The sequence below is a fragment of the Coenobita brevimanus genome, chromosome 22, assembly GCF_032717465.1.
Source record: "Coenobita brevimanus isolate Jiangsu-jjx chromosome 22, ASM3271746v2, whole genome shotgun sequence".
Classification (NCBI taxonomy): Eukaryota; Metazoa; Arthropoda; class Malacostraca; order Decapoda; family Coenobitidae; genus Coenobita; species Coenobita brevimanus.
The window spans coordinates 835,001-849,615 of NC_136975.1; the positions used below are offsets into that span (position 1 = coordinate 835,001).

At 45.1% G+C, this 14,615-nt stretch overlaps 1 protein-coding gene across 1 annotated transcript in view; it reads right to left on the reverse strand.

Moving 5' to 3' along the window:
• Positions 1-14,615, reverse strand: part of DIP2 (disco-interacting protein 2) — a 611,941-nt gene that overhangs the window by 526,449 nt on the left and 70,877 nt on the right. The window lies entirely within an intron of this gene.

Below are 14,615 nucleotides of genomic sequence, written 5' to 3' on the forward strand. Positions count from 1 at the left end.
AGCGATGTATTCAACGATCCACAACGTGTCAAAGCCCAATCCTTCCTCCCATCCCTCTACTCTTCAACTCATCGCATATCGAATGACATAAAACCATATGAATGTCTGAAGAATATTTAATCCAATACATTTATACCTGTAAGCCAAACGTGTAGCATTATCAAATTATAACTATGACAATAATATCGAATTGTACCGAACTCGTATACTGATATGCCGACACAATTCCCACCATAAAAACTTTCTGGCATCATAAAATACATTACATAGCCCTCGACATCTCATTCACTACCCGCCTAGTCACCATCAGTCTCTCTTAACCATCGCTATTACCAGGAGCACCACGGACACAACCCTCCATCATCCTTGCACCTTTATCACCACTTCAGCCAGTTCCACCAGCGCCACCACTACCACCACCATCATCACCATTTTACCACAACCATCGGCAATCATCCAACATTACCATCTCCGCCAACCACCACCAACATCACAACAGACAGCGCCATCATCATCACTCCCACCACAACCAGCCAATGTCTCCTACACAGCCGAGGTTTTACGAGGGAGCAGAAAAGGAAGTTACTTGGAATACAGTTGAGAACCACAGAGATGAAAGACTGGGGAGGGACGCCCAGAGAATGGAAAGGGGACTTTCTGAGATATACGATACGTATACAGATTGATATTTAGATTGATAAAACAAAGAGAACACCTCCCCGCTCCCCAAACACAGACACACACAGCCTACACACACAAGAGCTCGACACTGACGGATGAAGAACAAAGGAGAGACATTCAGATTCGTAACGTTACTGCTACTAAAAACACAAGAAGAGAATGAGTGTCTAGCCACAGGCCCTTCAAACGGTCTCCTGGGAATAATGGAACTGTCTCTCAAGGGATGCACAACCTGTCGTCGGCTGTTTCGTCCAGCCGTCGAGTTGCAAAGCTCTCGTCTTCATATGATACGTGAGGAGCGACACCTGACACCAGACACTCTTGTGATGCGAAGCAACTTAAAGCGTGGAGAATGAGAGAGGAAGAAGGAAAAACGAGGAGAAAAGGGACATTACTGAAGAATGTTACAGGAACAAGAGAGAAAATGATGAAGAAACGTTCAATAAAATCGGACAACCAGATACGTAAGAATATAAAATGAAGAACTGGGAATAAGTTAACGGCAAGAGACTGTGCAGAGAAAACACGAGAGGGACGGAAAGGGGGAGAGGGGAGAAATGGAGAGAGGTGAATCTTAAGGGTGAGGTAAGAGAGGGAGAGAGCCAAGACGAGTGGGAGGGGAAGAAGGGTAAAGGGGAGAGTCCAGACATGTGGGGCGTCTGAGTGGAAACAGCCAACTTGGACAGAACCTCAAATCGTCAATACAGACAGATTTGACGATGGAGGTAATACGGGATAAGTGAAAAACCAGGACAAGATAAATAATGGCGCCAATGATAAAAACTGGTATGGTATCGCTGGACAGTACAGGGAAGAGGTCAGAGTTGCACCGAATTACAGATATACGGACCATCGACTTTATGGTAGTCACAGAGACATCCCGCCTTAATGCTAACATAATGACTTCTACTCTAATCACAAGAGCACAGAAAAAGGACAGTACAGCAAAACACGAGAGAAGATAGGGAAAAAGTTTGGGTCGATCTGGACAGGGAGATATTGAACAGAAGAAAGGCCAAATGAATAACAAGAATAGGAATAAAAAGGTAAAACTGATGAGATAAAGGCAGAGGGAGGGTCAGAAAGCAAAGTAGAGAAGCACAGGAGGAAGCAGGGCCAGTGAGTAATGCCAGAGGGGTAGGCGGTGGCGGGTAACATCTGCGCAAGTCACGGGAAAACAAGACAAGGCAGAACAGGACAAGTGGGTGATAAAGTAGGGGCAATAAGGCAAGGGAAATGGGTAATAAGGCAAGAACATAAGGGTCATGGAAGTGGACGGTAGGACAAGGCAGAGCAGCACAGGAGGAAGCATGGCCAGTGGGAAAAAAAAAAAAAAAAAAAAAAAAGTGTAGAAGGGTAGGCGGTGGCTGGACACAGCTGCGCATGGCAAGGGGGAAATAAGACAAGGCACGTCAGGCCAGTGGAAGGCAGAACTGAATAGATTCCATCATTATCATCAATCGTATAAGAAACCTACCATCCCACGTCTCTTCAGCCTTTCTCTCTCTCTCTCTCTCTTTCTCTCTCTCTCTCTAATATATATATATATATATATATATATATATATATATATATATATATATATATATATATATATATATATGTGTGTGTGTGTGTGTGTATTCTCTAGGTTTCACTGGTTTTATCTCGAGTTACTCAATCACTCTTTCCTGTTCGTTATGTTCCCCTCCTATTTTTTCTTCGTCCCTTCCCTTTCATTGCTGGTACAATATTTGCCTTTCCATCTCTCTCTCTCTCTCTCTCTCTCTCTCTCTCTATATATATATATATATATATATATATATATATATATATATATATATATATATATATCCCTTCGTCCCGTACCATTTACGAGTATCTCATGGCCACTTTCTCTGCGTTTCACTCCATCTATCTCTGTCTCTCTCCACCCCTTTCCATCTCCCTCTCCAATCTAGCTTTTCCTCCAACTTTTTCCTCCTTCCTCCCTCCCACCCTTCTTCCCACCGCTCTAATTACCTTGCCCCTTTAAGTCTTCTTCTCCTTCCCTTCCTCACTGCTGCTCAAGACAAAACTCCACCATTCTGGTTTTACATTTAACTATTTTGCAAACACTGTTGCTGCCAAACTCAACTCCTTCAACGCAGTGAGTTTTCTTTTTAATTCATGCTGCTTATACGATAACCTTTCTCAACTTTAAAATGACCTCCAGTAGCGAACGAGTTAATGAGAGCCAAATGACCTCCTCAGCATGAAAAGTCTCCTCTACGCCAAAAACAATTATCTGGAGGTAGCAACGACGTACAACAGACGTCACCTGCTGAAGAAGGTAATAGTGACAATCTTTAATGCAGCTAAGAAACGGTCAATTCTTATATGCGGGAGAACATCTAGACGAGGCCTTGTCCGTCTGTCATTCCTTAACATTTTTCGAACGAGCGGTGCCCCGAAGGTCCCACGTTTATCTCATATTTTTGTACTTTCTCTTTACAAGGAATAAAATCTTCCTTTCCGGCACCCGAGTAGAGGGTTAAAGCCCCAGTGATTAGGTCGGTGGATCCGTAATGGCAGCTGGATAAGTCTCTCGCACTACAAGGCTTCACTGTGCTAATTTTGGGAGGTAATATTCGCGCTCTCTCTCTCTCTCTCTCACACACACACACACACACACACACACACACACACACACACACACACACACACGAATTTTTAAAAGCGCAAGACAAATCGATATCCAAATACACAAACCATCAATAAAAAAAAAAAAAAAGAAGCACCCAGCAACATCGATTTCCCTGCAAACCACACACACACACACACACACACACACACACACACACACACACACACACACGCAAAGAGCAGGATTCTGTTAATAATATAGTAACCCAACCCCTTCACCAAATATCTCCCAAACTAAAAAATGTCTCCATGATTCAAATTTTCCATAGCTCCGTGGACGAGTTGCCTTCCATCATTTATACTACAAAATTAACGCCCTTCTTATTAACCAGAAAGGGAAATGGTATCGCCTTCTCCCTCGCTGGAGAAGTTTAAGATTAAGAAGGAAAGTGTTATGTGATCCAGGGGTAAAGAGCTGAACCCCTCCAGTATCCAGGGGTAAAGAAGTGAACCCCTCCAGTATCCAGGGGTAAAGAAGTGAACCCCTCCAGTATCCAGGGGTAAAGAAGTGAACCCCTCAAGAACCCAGGGATAAACAAGTGAGCCACACCAGACGCACCCTCCAAGACCATGCCTGAAAAACTGAGCCCTCGAGCCGGCCCTTTGACAACACCCGGAGCTGCGGCGTCAAACTTCCATTGATTGATGGCTGGGGGCGTGGAGGGAAGGGCGGAAGGAAGAGTGGAAGGACGAGTGGAGGAAAGAGAGATGGGATGAGTGGAGGAAAGAGAGGTGAGATGAGTGGAGGGATGAGGAGAGGGATGAGGAGAGGGAAGAGTAGAGAAGAAGTGGGGGCAAAGGATAGAAGGAGGGGAAAAGATGGAGTGAGTGGATCGGACAGGAACGGATTATGAGGGAATAGGAGATGAGCACAGACAAGGTGTTGATGGCGGTAAAATGGAAGGATGAGTGGAGGGATGCCGAAAAGATAAGTAGATAAGAGATGGAGGAGGAAAGTAGAGAGATGGAATAGGTGAAGGGGATATGAATCAGTGAGTGGAGGGGTAACAAAGGGATATGCGAAGAAGAGGACGAGAGGGAAGAAATGGCACAATGACTATATCGGCGGGCAGGAAGTGGACATGTGAAGCACTAAAATATGAGATGTGGAGGAATATGGACAGAAAAAAAAAAAAAACTATAGAGGGGCTGCAGAATACAGTGGCAAGAAAGAGGATGAATGAAAAGAAGTGTAAAGTGATAGGTCAGAAAAAGGAAGTTAAGATAAATAAGTGAGAGCGCAGATCGTGGAGTAAATGAGGGGAAATGAGAGATGGTAAGATACTGAGATGAAGGAAGGGATATAAAGTCGAAGTTGTGGTAGTTATAAGAGATGGGAAAGTGGAGAAACTTCAGAGGTACCATACAATGAACGAGAAAGTCGGGAGGGGTAGACTTGCACTACGCCATCACCGGCACCATAAATACAGTCATCAGCTCAAATGACAACAACAACAACCATACTACCACAACCACCAACATAAACGTTCAACCATACTACCATTCTACCTGACACAGATCTGCCAATATTTCCTACACCAACAGCAAACGACACCAAACATGACGAACAATGCACACGGAAAAAAAAAAAAAAAAAAAAAAAAAAAAAAAAAGGCTAATCACTCTCTCTACCAGTTAACCACACAGAATTACGTAATCATCACCGACTTTCAAAACATTACCGCCAACAACTTATCATCACATCATTAACACCCTCAGCACCAATCTCCTCATGAATAAAATCACGAATGTCCTACAACGCTGACGTCACTGCAACAGCTAATATTGTACTCGTGTTGCAGTATTCTCTATTTCTTACCGAACTCCCACGCCAAACAACCTCCATTACCATGCCAACGCAATATCAGATACTGTACCCAACAAGGGAGAAACGCATCATTCTAACTTAGTACCACCACCACCACCATTCACTCACACCCCTACCACTCACTACCACTCCCACATCCATTTATAAATCATGACCACCATCCACTTCCACCCCACCCACTTCCATACCACTACCACCACACACTTATACCCATACCACCATCCACTCACACCATGGCAGACCACAGTATCACAAATGAACCTTCCTCCCAACCACCCACACTTCCATAGGCCTAGCTCCCTTCCCCTGCCCCAACCACAACCACCCAGCCCGCCTACATCAACCTTTTTCTACCACCCTTCCCTCACCCGGCCCGCCCACATCATCTCAAACCCACCCTCCCCCACCCCCTACTTCCACCCAGTCCGCCCACATCACCTCCCCCTCTTCCTCCCCCTTACCCCTACCCAATCCCCACATCCCTTCTCTCTGCTCCTCCCACCCAGTCCACCCACCTTACCTCATCCCCTACCCCATCCTCCACCCAGCCCACCCACATCACATTTCCCCCAGCCTTCCCTCAGCTCCGTTCTGCCAGCCTAGCAACAGCCTCGTTCCAGCCTGTCAACCCCCACTAATCAACGCTGAATTGAATCACAAAATATTTTTTCTCCACCATCACAGGCCTCTCCCTCTAGCTTTCCCAGGCGCTGACTCTCCACTCTGGCTCCCTATCCACCCAGTGACCCCCCTTTTGACTCTCCCTCCACCCACTGACTCCCCTTCTGATTCTCCCTCCACCCACTGACTCTCCCTCCATTTATCTTCTGACTCTACCTTCACTCACTGACTCCCGACTCGCCTTCCAGTTCTAACTACCCTTTTTACTTCCCTCCTGTAAGTGACTCTCTCACTCTGACTCATTCTTCCTCGAGTCACTTTTTTCTGTCCTGTTCTCATGCTTCTCCCATTTCATATTTATCCCATCGTTTTGTAAGTCTCCATTTTTTGCCCTCTCAACTCCCACTTTATTGTTGCCCTTCTATGCCCTTTCCCTTCGGTGTCTGTCTCATATTTTCTCCTTTCAATCGACTCATCATTTACATCTCACATTTTCACTTTCCTTTCCAATGATTTTCCACCGGCTTCCTTCAAACAGTTTCCCATTCTTCATTCTCACTTTCATTCAATTTACATCCTTCAATCTCCTGTTCAGTGAATCTCAGGCATGCAATTCTTTTCTCAGACCTTGTGTGACAATGGCTTTCTCCTTTTTCAATCCCTCGCGCTCTCCGCCATTCTTTCTTTCTCCTCCACTTTAATCTGTGTCATTTACAAGCTCGTTTTCACTTTGTAATTTCTATATTTTATTCTTTTTTCAAACTCAAGTGTTCTTTAATATTTCTTCTTCTTTCCTTCAATCTATGGTATATTTTTTTTCTACCAATTCTAACCTCAACCTTCCTACCATATTTCTCAAAATTTTCAGCACTTTTCATACAACTCTTTCACTTTCCCTCCCCTCTCAATTTCTCTCTCTCTCTCCTTTCCCTTCCACCTCACTTCCCTCCCTCCCTCCCTCCCTCACCCTCTCCCTCCTCCATCCTCTCCCTCTCTAAACCAACACACAAAAGGCCCATCCATCCATCCCCCAGCATCACACAGAAAGCGAAAATAAAATAATGGGACACGGCGGAGTGAACTGAGGTAAAAACACGAAGCTGATTGAGTGCGAGGGCGTGATTTTGAAGGCTGCTGCAGGGAAAATATATATACCAACAGAAGGGTGGGGAAAAACCTGGCGCTCAAATATGGTTTTTTACCTACACCTTTTATGAGAAGGGTCAGAGGCGGCGGTTCAAAGTTCAAGGGTGTGAAAAGCGAATGAAGTGACCCGGGTGCAGGAAAAATGTACGCGGTATACATTTCCACGAGCAATTAGGGTCGTGATCCCAACGTTATCTAGGGCCGCTCGTGTGCCTGCGTCATAAACTCCAAGTATTTTTACCAATACATCACTGCTCACCGATACTGCACAAGGCTGTACCAATATCCGACACTACGATAGATAACGGTATGTGGAAAGTATAACAAGAATTATTAAATATCAAACTACTGTCCACGCCAAAACCCCAGGTGATTTTTGCTAATACATCACTGCTCAACGATACTGCTCAAGGTTATACCACTTTCCGACATTACGATACATAATGGGAAGTGAAGAGTATGACAAACATTAAATACAAAAATAAATCAACTATCCACCCACTAGCGGTATATGAATGCCAACACGAATATTCCCCTTCGACAGATCTACAACAAACAAATAATATATACAGGACCGTTTGTGGCTTCGCTACTATGAAGTACCATTTGGAGCGTCACCAAAGCAGCACTTTGCATGTGAAAATACTAGCGCGGCTACAGTGAAGAACCATATAGGGCTTCGCTACAGTGAAGTATCTTACGTGAAAGTCCTCAGGGAGCTAAACTGAAGCACCATATGAACCTTCGCTACTGAAGCATTAGCATGTGAAAATCCTTAGGGTGTGACTGACGACTAGACCCCTGCTTGGGTTGCTACGCATCTTAAGAGGTTGCGTCTTACCTCTTCACTACGATAACGTATTTTGTTTTACTTACAATTTTTAAATTTATCTATATACTTGTTTATTTATTTATTTATTTATCATCGAATGAGTATAATTAACTTAGGAGAAATTTTTCGTTCGAACTGAAAGTTGATGATAGTCTTCTTAAAATTCCTTACGGTAAGATATTTTCCTTAGCCTCAACTTATTGTCTGCAGGTGGCTTCAGTTAAAAGAAAAAAAAAATGACATCATCGGATGGAGTGCGATAAAGGAATAACATCACCCAATAACAAGAGCAATCAACGTATTCAATAGGGAGTGAGAGGGAAGAAAATCAGCCCAAAAACTAAAAGAAAGAAAGAAAAAATCCAGCGGGGCAATCGGGGCGCCCTTTACATAGTGATAAAACGACACATTCCGATTCAGGGAAAGAAAATGAACTCACTGGAGGCGTCGCGTGCAGATCAGGAGACTGGTATCGAATCCTTCTCGAAGCCGTTCTCTAATCCCTGTCTCTGTCTCCAGATGCATATTCACAGTTTGGGGTTAGTTCCCGTAAACTCCCAGCTTTTCCTTCGGGTTTTGTCTCCGTCCCGTTCATTTAGTGAGTAAAAGTTTGTGTCTTATTTCACAAGGTTATTCCTCCACTGAAAGAATTGTACCCAAACTTGTAAATGCTGTTTATTGTGAAATACAACATTTTCGCCCCAACTTGGACCCACTACGTTTAAATGTCTGTATAATACAACATATGAACACGGCACTATACGGTAATTAGACATTTTCCTGAAGCCTGTTTAAATAAAGGTTCGTCTACTACGGTACACAATTATCCTTCCATTCTATCTGTTAAGTAACCTGTCTCCGATTTCACTACTTTATTTCTGTTTCCTATGCCTGGTCGTCTTCTCTCCTTGCATATGCCTAGTGTCCCTAACCCACATATGGCCTTGGTTTTTATTGCTTCCAGACTTGCATCCAAAACTTCCGGACCCCAATCTCCCCTACCTATGCCCGTGCCTTCAGCATGTTTCTCTCTCTCTCTCTCTCTCTTTCCTGGTACACTATCTCTCATACCTCCACTTGTCTTTTTCGATCCCTCTTTTTCTAATCTCATTTCTTCCACTAGTCCTTCCCCTCCTGCGTCAGAATTTCTCTTCCCTCCTTGCTTTATTCCCAGACTTCCCTACTTCCATTCCCTACTTCCATTACTGTTCGCCAGATCCCTTTCCCTTCCCCACAAAAATACTCTAAATCTCGTACTCCTTTCTCCTGGGCTTTCCCTTTCTCATTAGATTTCTCTTCCCTTATTGTTTTATTTCCAGACTTCTCTACCACCGTCATTCTTAAAGCTGTCCCTTTCCCTGTCTTATCAACACTCCAAATCTTCCTTGCATAATTCCTCCCCCCTGTCTCACCCTTTGTCTTCCCTTCTTGCTTCATTCCCACACTTCCCTACTTCCATCAGTTCTCCCCTAATCCCTTTGCCTTCATTACAAAAACCTTTCAGTGTCTCTTCTTATTTCTTCTCCTTACCTTTCTCCCTCCTCATCAGGTTTTCTCTTCTCTTCCTGTTTTACTCCCTATCTCCATTATTCTTAACCCGATCTCTTCCCCCTCCCTACAAAAAGATCTAAATATCCCTCTCCATATAATTCAATTTCCCGCTTCTTATTACATGTCCTCCTCTCCCCTTGCTTTATTCCCACGTTTCCTTATCTCCATTATTCTTGACTCGATCCCTTCCCCCTCCCTACAAAAACATCTCAATCTCCCTCTCTTCACTGCTTCCCCTACACTTCCTTTCTCTTCCCTTCCCTTCCCTTCCCTTCCCTTCCCTTCCTCTATTTTTCAACCCCTGCGCATGGAAGGTCGAGGATGGGGAGTGTGACCCTATATCGGCCCAAAAGCTGGTTATTGAGAGCCGAACTGAATGTGATCACGACCAGGGCTTTCAAGGGATTTTATTCCGGGGGTGACTGTGTGCGTGGTGCAGGGGGTCCGTGTGTGGGTGTATGGGGTGTGGGTGTGGGTGTATGGGGTGTGGGTGTGGGTGTATGGGGTGTGGGTGTGGACGTATAGGTATGAGTATGGTATGTAGTACTGACGAATGTGAGTGTATGGTATGTAGGAATGTGTTGTTGGGTATACGGGCGGACTGTGTTTGGTGTAGGGGGTTTGGTTGTGGGTGGTGTATGGAGTATAAGTACATGACGTGTGGGCGTGTTTGCGTGTGGATCTACGTGTATGATGTATTGGTGTGGGTGTGTCTGGATGTATGATGTGTGAGTGTGGGCGTTTAGTTTGTAAGTATAGGTGTATAAATTGTGGACACTACTGGATGGACTTGGGTGTATGATGTATTAGTGTGTGTATGATGCGTGGATGGCGGTGAACTGCTTGTGCATGCACGAGTTCTCGGTAAATAGATGTGGAGGACTTAAATGTGGGCGTATAGGATGTCGGTGTGAGTATATGCAAGTGTGTGGGGGATGAGTATCCTGTGTGTATGCTTTTGGAGTGATGACATCCAGTGTGTTAAGACTGGGGTAATAGGTATTTGGTGGGGCTGGTTCGGGTATACAGCAAGAATGAAAGGGAGTGTGAATCAATTAAGCTGAAATATGAAAGGGAAATGTGTCGCGTGGAAGCATGAGGGTGAGGATGTAAGAGGTGTTGATCGAGGTGGATGATGTACTGGTGTGTGGAAGACTGCTTGGTGTGGTGTTCGTGGGTATGGTGAAGGGGTACGTGGCCTTGGTAACTTTGGATATAGGTGACTGTGGGTTTCGGTGAGTGGTATATTGATGACTGGGTGTGGGCGGTGAGTTACGAAGCAGATGTACCAGTATATAAACAAGCTTAAGTAAACGAGGGGACAGACGCATTTAAGTGGGTGGATGTGAAAGCCAGCAGAGTAATTTGTAAAGGGGAATCAGAGTGGAGTAATGTATATAACAGGATAGAGTAAGAGAGAGAGCGTGGGTGTGCACATAGGAAATGAAAGTTTCAGAGTGTATGTGTGAACGGATTCGCGTGTGGGAGTGTGCAGGTGCCACTAAGAGGATATGATTACCAGATATACATTTGGCGGCTTAGAGACCTACATACATTTACGGAAGCACCCTTCTCTGAGACTAGTGCACTACGTATGGCGGAAAAAGCACGTTGACAAGTACAGACATAAGGCCAGACATGAGGACACACCAGTAGCAGGATGAGGGAGACTCCCCTTCCTACACGTCACCGAGCAGCATGCAATAGATAAGAGTGGGATGTACAAATGTATACACAGCTACATATATAAGTAAAACAAATAAGATTGGTATGATAATTATTCGATGCTTAAATGGACAACATACAGATTGCAAAACATACAAGAAAACCACATGCAAATATTAAAGAATAATGTTAAATATCATAAACAATCGAACATACACATATTTATATTCATGCAAACAAAACTACATTATAATCCTAACCAAAACGAAAAAGGGGAGGGAACAACTACACAATAACAAAAAAAAAAAGGTACATAAAGAAAAATACATATGACTAGTAATGTAAAATAAACTCCAAAGACAAAGTTTTAAAAGTGTTCAGAAATCACAGAGAAAATAAAACTCCACATGTGTACGAGAAAGGCAAGAAAAAGTGTGACAGCTACAAGACGCATCAAAACAAACAAGACAGGAAGACGGAGGGGCAGGGTCAACAGTGGGAAAAAGAATACCGTCCACGTTCGAGGAGGACAAGGAAGTGGAAGAGGGGGAGGAGGAGGACAAGAGACGAGGCAAGACGACAATGGTGAGAGGAGAGGAGAAGAGAGAGAGAGAGAGAGAATGGGCTATAAGAACGGCAGCGGCGTAGATAAAGCAGGGACCGAGATATGAGAGAAGAGGGAGAGAGAGGCATATAAAGGGAGGAGGAGAGGAACTACAGAAGCCGAGGGTAGGGAAGCATGGGAGACGAGGATGGTAGGAGGATGTGTGAAAGACAGGGAGTGCCGAAGATTTAAACAACCGACCTGAAGATCATATGAGAGAGAGAGAGAGAGAGAGAGAGAGAGAGAGGATGAATGTGGGGAGGAAGATGAAAAATGAGAGAAGCAAGATGAAACGAGGGAACAAGGCTGATGAACGACAGGGAAAATATACTCCAGGAAATAAATAAGACGAAGCGAGGGAAGGGACAGAGAATGAGATAAAATTAATTATAAAAATGATACCACTGGAAGGAAAAAGAAAAGGAAGGAGAAAACCGTGGTTGAAATTTAGGAATAACGAGTGAAGATAGGCTGGAAATATCAGAGTTCGAGGCTGTGTTAAGAGAGAGGAGGGAAAGAGAATGAAAAATGTGTGTGTGTGGATAGATGAAATGAGAGAGAGAGAGAGAGAGAGAGAGAGAGAGAGAGAGAGAGAGAGAGTAATGGACAGGGAGGTAAAACGGTACAGAAGGCTATGAGGTAGGGAGTGAAAGCTGTAGAGAAAACTAAGATACAGGAAGGTATGGAGGAGAAGCTATGAAGTAGGGAGGTAAAGAGGAAGAGAAGGCTCAGCAATAGGGAGGTTAAGAGGGAGAAAAGACCAAGAGATAGGGAGGTAAAGAGGGAGAGAAGACCGAGAGATAGGGAGGTAAAGAGGGAGAGAAGACCAAGAGATAGTAAAGAGGAAGAGAAGACCGAGAGACAGGGAGGTAAAGAGGGAGAGAAGACTATGAGATAGGGAGGTAAAGAGGAAGAGAAGACCGAGAGACAGGGAGGTAAAGAGGGAGAGAAGACCAAGAGATAGGGAGGTAAAGAGGGAGAGAACACCAAGAGATAGGGAGGTAAAGAGGGAGAGAACACCAAGAGATAGGGAGGTAAAGAGGGAGAGAAGACCGAGAGACAGAGAGGTAATGAGGGGGAGAAAGCTTAGAGACAGGAAGGCAAAGAGGGAGGAATGGCCATGAGACAGGGAGGGAGAGAGAGAAGATCAAGAGACAGGGAGGTAAAGAGGGAGGGAAGGCCAAGAGACGGGGAGGTAAAGAGGGGGAGACAGCTTAGAGACAGGAAGGTAAAGAGGGAGAGAAGGCCAAGAGACAGGGAGGGAAAGAGGGAGAGAAGACCATGACATAGGGAGGTAAAGAGGGAGAGAAGGCCGAGAGATAGCGAGGTAAAGAGGGAGAGAAGGCCAAGAGATAGGGAGGTAAAGAGGGAGAGAAGACCAAGAGAAAGGGAGGTAAAGAGGGAGAGAAGATCAAGAGACAGGGAGGTAAAGAGGGAGGGAAGGCCAAGAGATAGGGAGGGAAGGCCAAGAGATAGGGAGGGAAAGGGGGAGAGAAGGCCAAGAGATAGGGAGGTAAAGAGGGAGAGAAGACCATGAGATAGGGAGGTAAAGAGGGAGAGAAGACCGAGAGACAGGGAGGTAAAGAGGGGGAGAAAGCTTAGAGACAGGAAGGTAAAGAGGGAGGGATGGCCATGAGATAGGGAGGGAGAGAGAGAAGATCAAGAGACAAGGAGGTAAAGAGGGAGTGAAGACCATGAGATAGGGAGGTAAAGAGGGGGAGAAAGCTTAGAGGCGGGGGTGGTAAAGAGGAAAGGAAGGCCAAGAGATAAGGGAGGTAAAGAGGGAGAGAAGGCCAAGAGATAGGAAGGTAAAGAGGGAGAGAAGGCCAAGAGATAGGGAGGTAAAGAGGGAGAGAAGGCCAAGAGATAGGGAGGTAAAGAGGGAGAGAAGGCCAAGAGATAGGGAGGGAAGGAGTGAGGTGTAATTACGCAAGGGGGGCCATGTCAATAAATCACTTGTGTTTATCCTGCGTCGGGAGAGGCTGGCGTCAAAACTGAGCAGGGTCCACATAAGGCAGGGAACTGGCAGAGGAAGGATTGGGGAGAAGCAGAAGAGAGAGATGATTGGAGAGAGGAGAGTACAAAGAGAGAGGATTGGAGAGGCAAGAGAGAGGGTGGTGTGGTACAGGGGAAACACTAGATGACAGGGAAGGCAGGACTAGAAATTGCCAAATCTGAAGAAGAAAGGGAGATCGGAGGCATGGGTGAAAGAAAGGAGGTTAGAACAAGATTAGCAAGTGGGACGCAGGGTTAGAGAGAGGCAGGTCTGAACGAATATGGATGTGGTAGGTAAGTCTGAGCAGAGGTACGGAAAGGGGAAGAGACTGGAAACTGGGAGGCAGGACTGGCGAGGCACAGGAAAATAGAAGACAGCCTAGGAAAAGACAGACTGGAAAATGAAGGGCCGGGAAAAGTCAGGGAAACGTGAGAAAGAAACGGAGAATAAGAAGAGGAGAATAAAGGGCGAGACAGGGGGTTAAAGATGCAACAGAATAGTCAGTGGGGAAAGCGAGAGTGAGAAGAGGTAGACGCCGTGGTGATGCAGAGGATGGGGTAAAAAAGAAAAAAAAATATGGGGGAGGGGGCGGTAAGGCCTGGGTAAACAATGAAAGAATAAGGTAGGGCTTAGGGTGAGGCGGCTAATGGAATGATGCATGGGAAAACTTAGGATGGAAAGGCTGAGAATGAAAGGTCAGATGGATGGTATGGAAGGGAGGAGGATTAACTGTGGTTCGGATAAGATGAGTAATTAAGAAAAAGTTAGGACCGTAAGGCTAGAAAAAGTTAAAGCACATGATATCGTAAAGCAGATGGCAGGGAAAGGAAAAGACAGATGATAAGAAAGCAAAAAAGAGGACTGGCTGTGACTGGTGCGAGACTGGAAGCGCAGAGAGACGAAGGAAAAACACAGGGTATACAGTACGTGGCGAGGCAGGAAGAAGTGACGTGGAAAGCTGGAGAGGCAGAGAAAGGCCAGGCAAAGGTTAAAGTAGGACTGGGGTGAGGAAAGGGCAAAGAGTGAG